The sequence below is a fragment of the Manis javanica genome, chromosome 8 (genome assembly GCF_040802235.1).
Source record: "Manis javanica isolate MJ-LG chromosome 8, MJ_LKY, whole genome shotgun sequence".
NCBI lineage: Eukaryota > Metazoa > Chordata > Mammalia > Pholidota > Manidae > Manis > Manis javanica.
In genome coordinates, this window is record NC_133163.1 from 10,460,410 (window position 1) to 10,466,409 (window position 6,000).

The window sequence follows — 6,000 nt, forward strand, 5'->3', positions numbered from 1 at the left end:
GCCAGCCCCGGAGCCAGCGGGCTGCCCTGGCTCCCACCCCCAGGGGCAAGGTTGAGAAGGATGCTTTTATTTTTGAGAAAATGTCTTTCCAGGAAGAACAATGGAACTTGAGGGATTAGAGAACGGGAGGTAGGTCTCGCTGAATAGGGAGAACATTTTGGAATCAGATAAGGGGTGGAAGCAGGTGTCCCAGAACAGGGGGCACCCCTAGCCCTCCTCCTTGCTCACATGTCACCTGCTGGGCCCTAAGAGGAAAGACCTGTACTGTCCAAGGAAACACAGGTCATTGGCCTTGCTAGTGAGGGTCCCTTCAGATCTTCCCTTTATGGCCATGTATGTTTGGGTGAGGGCTGCAACAGGACCAAAGACAGTTCATTCAACATTCAGCAAAGGTGTACTGCACGTCTACTGTGTAATGGCATGGACCCTGCATGTCTGTGCACAGAACTACAAACATCAGCTTCCACTGTATCAGGGAAGTCACCTCCAGGGACTCGGCACCGCATCAGCAGCCCTGGACCACACAGCCCCAGTGGGATGGGGACAGAGCCCCCCAAATGGTTGAGATGCAACACAGTGAGAGTTCAATTTACTAGGGGAAACCAGAAGGAAGGCACTATTTCTTGTATCCTCAGAGAGAGCCCTGGAGAGTGTCACGTGACAGGCTGCTCTGGCTTTTCAAATGTGAGACAGGAAAATCTAGAGGAGAAATAATTTTACAAGGCCCAATTATAACACATCACTGCTCACTTTTCAGTTTAAACGTGACCCACAGCCCCTGAAGGGTAATAGCTGGGCCAATTTTCCCATCAACTACCCATCTGTGGGCTCCCCCAGGCCCAGGTTTTGACAGCTTATGTTTCTTCAGTTCAGACAGCAAGTGCTTGTACCCCACACGGCCTCGGGGGCTAGGCAGGAAGCACTCTCTGGCTGCCATGGAAGAGAAAGCTTTGGGTGTGGTTGTAGAAAGTGGAGGCTGGTGGTGGTGGGCTGGGGGAGGGCCTGGGCTTGGCAGAGCCCCTACTGCAGAGCCCTGTCCCGACCTCCCTGAGGTGGGCAGAGCACCAGGCTCTGAAGGCGGGTGGAAGGTGTCCTGGCTACCAGACTTGGGGCAGGCACCTGACCTCTGTGATAGGTGGCCTCCACTGACTGCCCCCGGCCCCCCACCTCCTGGGCTCCTGCCCCATATGATCCCCTCTCCTCAAGCATGGGCTGCACCTACCGACTTGCCCATGACGACCAGAGTGTAAGAAAAGCAATAGATGGTTGCTTCTGAGGTTAGGTTCCCATAGACTGTAGCTGCCCTCTTCTCTTCTCTCTGACTTGCCACCTTGCCAGCTGCCTTGTGGAGAGGTCTGTAGGGCAAGGCACCGAGGGGGACCATCAGCCAACAGCCAGCAAAGACCTGAGGCCTTGGGTCCGACAGCCTGGGAGGGACGTCCTCTGCCAACAGCCACATGAGGGAACTTGGAAGCTGATTCTACTCCAGTTGAGCCTTCAGATGAAACCACAGCCCTGGCCAACAGCTGAATTGAGGCCTTGTGGAGAGATCCTGAGCCTGAGGGTCTATGCCACCTAACCCATGCCCAGATGCCTGGCCTCAGGAATAATGAGGTAATAAATGTTCATTTGTGTAAGTTAAGTTTTGGGGTGATTTGTTACTCAGCATTCAATGACTAATACAGCCTCAGTCTGCTCCTTTGCAAAATGGGGATAATGATATTCATATGTCTGGGTAATGGTGTGGATGAACCCAGCTCTGAGGGTGACTTCCTCAAGCCCCCACTGGAGAGAGACTGGGTGTTCCACAGCACCATTCCTCACCACTGCTTTAGGCACATAAGTCAATGTCTAATTGCAAATTATGGCAAGTGCTGGGAAGGAAGAGAGCAAGGTGCTGTGGGCGCAGGTAACCAAGGGCCCTGGCCTTTTCTGGGGGAGAGGAAAGGCTTCTCAGAGGAGGTGAATCTTGAGGAGGTTTCACCTGTCCTCCTCGCCCCTGTCCCCACCCTGTTGGTCTCTGTTTCAGTGCTGTTTGATTTCCTGCCCTTGCATTTATCACAGTTCATGACTACCTGTGTACCTGCCTTGGGTAAGCTCCAGGTGCACAGAGTACCTGGCATGTGCTTGGCACATGGTGGGTGCTCAAGAAAAATGCACTGATGAATGAATAGGTATAAGTAAAGACTCAGGGACAAAGCGTAAAAGGTCTAGGGAACAGCATTGGTAAAGATCTTAGGAGAGAAGCTGGCTGTTGTGGCTGGAGCACAAGAGAGAAGGGAGATGGTTCAGATGGGGCTGAGGAGCTAGACCAGGCCAGGTCATGCAGGCTTTGCAGGCCCTGGGAAAGGGTTTGTCTTCGGGGCAATAGGGAGCTTTAGAAGGTGCAAGAGAGAGGGTGGACATGATCAGATGTGTCTGAGTGAATGCTGTGGCTGCTGTGAGGAGGACGGGTTTCAGAGGGCAAGAGTGGAAATCAGGCCCCACAGGAGGTGGCTGTAGTCATCCAGGCCGGAGAAGAGAGTACTGGGCACCAGGGTGGGCACAGAGATGGGGGAAGTGAACAGTGTTCAGGAGCAGAAGTTAATATGGGCAGGACCTGGTGACCTCAATTAGACTGAGCAAGTTCAGTGAGTGAATGAATCCCCCACATACTATATCCCAGGACATGAAAAATGGGTAGTTCTGGGCTCTGTGATCTCTAGAAACTCTAGGCCCCTGGAGAGAAAAGCACAGAAAAGCTTGGTCTTGGAGGGGCTGATAAAAGTATCTTGAAACTCGAGCCTGTGTTTACAGATAATGGACCCTGTGTGGGCTAAGTGCTGGCTCCTCGCACAGGTCCCTGGGGGACACTGGGCTCTGCCAGGCAGACATGAAGTGCAGCATATATGCTGGATTATATGTGGTCCTCAGACATTCTTACAGGGAGAAAATGATTTTTTGTACAAGAACAAAATATTATGAAATAGAATGTGAATTCACTCATATAAAATTTTCAGATGAGACACAAAAGTGCACAGATACTCAGTTTCCATCAAGCCCGAGCATCAGGGCCCTGGACGTCTGAGTTCACTCTCCTCTGCCATCAAAACCATTTGCGAAAAATTCTAGAAGCTTTAATTAGGAAAAGTGCCTAGCTTCGAGGTCAGCTAGACTTGAACTTTGTCACCTCTTTGCTGTGTGACCTTGAGGGGGTTGCTGTACATCTCTGAGGCAAACTATTACTTTCTGTGGCCTTTGAAAACCCTGCCTCTCCAAGGAGGACTTTGAGCAGCTGTTCCTCTCAGATTGGCTCTCCGACTCACAATTCTCATCTTTTACCACTTGCTGAAGGAGAATTGAGATTTGTTTAAAATTTAGGTAGCAGCATTTTGCCAAGAATAATTTCTTATGTGAAAGCACAGGAAATAGAAAAATAGAAATCAACCATTGCAGGAATGATTAACCATGGGCAGTGTCCCTACCCACAAGGTATCCTTTGCAGGATTTATAATTTACTGTAATTTCAAATTGCATAAAGGTTATGGATCAACTTTTGAAATCTTTTTGACTGATTGGCTGACAAAAGGAAAAAACAGAACCCCACCCCCATCAACCAATGTTATAGGTGTGGTGAAATCCGATTTTTAGTCAGATCTTCCTCAATCCAGCCTCTGGAGTTGGTGATAATCTATCCAACCATTTGTGAGTAAAATAGTAACAGACAGAAATTTAAATATATAAACATGTATATATGTATGTACATGTGAATGTGTGCGTGTGCATATACAAATAGACATGCACACATACACTCAGGCCCTTCCTGTCTTTCTGTGCCCTTCCATCCCACCCATCCCACCTCCACTTGTTAAGGGCCCTGTGAGCCTGCGTGGGCCCTTAGCAAGTTCATGGGCCACTCCACCCAGAGCAAGGCTCTGTGGGCTCCCAAGAGGTGGGCGCCTGCCTCCCTCATTCCTTGGCAGCACCCTAGGGTGAGTGTCTACAGCATTCCTGTGACTGATGACACTGTGTAGAGGAGGAAAAAGAGCTCTTCTCCTAATAACGCCCCTGGAGAACTCATAAACCCCTGCCTGGTTTTCTAGGGCTCACCCAGGAGGCTGCTGGGGAGACTGGGAGGTGGCATGGCCCTGGGCATCCAACAGTACCTGTGCACGGGACATAGATGACCCTGAGGCCAAATGGGAGCCAAGATTCCTCTGCCCCCCAAATATCCCTCACTTTTAATTCCTACATGTCCCTTACAGTTTTCACTTAGAGATTTACTCCTTTGCTGAAAGCTTTTCATCCATCCATCCATTCACTCATTCATCATTTACTCTAAGGATATAAGGATGTACTGGCTGGTTGGCTGGCTGGAGGCACTGCAGAAGCCCTGGGTACTGGGAGCTGGTGCCATCCTCAGGACTCATATCTCCAGATGAGGGTGAAGCCAGCCTTCCTCAGAACAAATTAGACCAGTGCTTTACTGTGCATGCGGCTCCCCCAGAAATCTTGCTAAAATGCAGGCTCTGCCTTCTCACATGCTCCCAGGTGATGTCAGGACGCAGGTCCTCAGACCACCCTTTGAGTAGTGGGGATGTGAGTAGCATACTCTCCCGAATCCCCCTGGGGACTGTTACACAGATTTGAACTTGAACCATTGACTTCCACCTCTAGTTCATGATTCACGCCTGTGCTCCCTTCAGCCTGTAGTCGCATCTCTGAAAGGACACAGTCAGTGGGCCTGTCCTCTGAGCTGTGCAACCCTGGGCAAGGCTTTCACCTCTGAGCCTGTTTCCTCATCTGTAAATGGGAAGTAGTCACTTTCCAAGGTTGGTGTGAGGCCTGCATGAACAATGGCGAGCTGAGCAAGGTGCCCGGCACACAGCAAGTGTCCAGGGCTCATTACTACTTGTTCTGATAGTTATTTTTGCTGCCAAAACGTTTCCAGTTCCAGTAATATTGTTCCATTTGGACCCAATGGACTTGAGTTAATGTCCCAGCTCAACCACTGAGCAGCTGTGCAACCTTGGACAAGCCACATAACCACCCTGAGCTGCAACTTCCCCCTCTGTATTACAGAGCTAGAAAACTGATGCTCACTGGCTCATGGGTGGTGGGGATGACTCAGTGAGTTAGAGTGACCTGTAAGCAGCATTCTCCCACCCCACTGGGGAGTCCTCACCATGGGGAGCCATCAGGAGCCTCACTCTCTTGATTCACTCATACATGCCTACTCATCCACACTGAACGCCTACTCAGCACCAGGTCGTCCTGGCTAAGCATGGAGAATCAGGAGCCAAGGAGATGTAGCCCTGGCCCTCACATCTTCCTCTCCACAGTGCTGGAGGGCAGCTGGGGGCCCAGGTCTTCCTTTCTCTGGACTCTGAATGCAGAGCTCATGTGATACCAAACCATGCTGACAGGCAGCCAGGGACCATTGAGCTTCAGCACCAAAATGCACAGAAACAGTGCAGTATCTTCTGGAGATGCCTAGTAAGGGCCATGGGGGACAGGCCAGGGCCAGGTGGCTTGGGTCTGAAGGAGTTTGCCAAGTTCCCATAGTCTGGCTGGCACTCGTGGCCTCATAGAACAAGCCCTGGGGTGGCCAGAGCAAGCAGGCAGGACATCAGCCCCCAGGCTGAGGGCTGGGAGTGAAGGCTGAAGTGCCCAGTGCCTTTCCGTCCAGAGCCACAGCGAGGATGTTTCCTTCCAGGTACTCCCTGTCATGCTCAGTTGGCCGACTTCCTTACCTGGAGAATGGAGCTCATATGGACACCCACATTTTAATGCTAGAGGCCAGTGGGGATCCATCCAGAGAGCAGAGCCACATTTAAGAAGCCAGAGCTGTGAACTTAGAGAGAAGACCCCATGCAGCGGAGCAAGAACCCTGTGTTCAGAGACTTGAAGGCGCCCTGTGGGTGAAGGACTTGACACTTAACCTTCTTCCTGGGGACACTGAAGGTTAGAATCAATGAGACGCCAAGAAGGATTGGTTTCCAGTTAATTTTTTTCAATTTT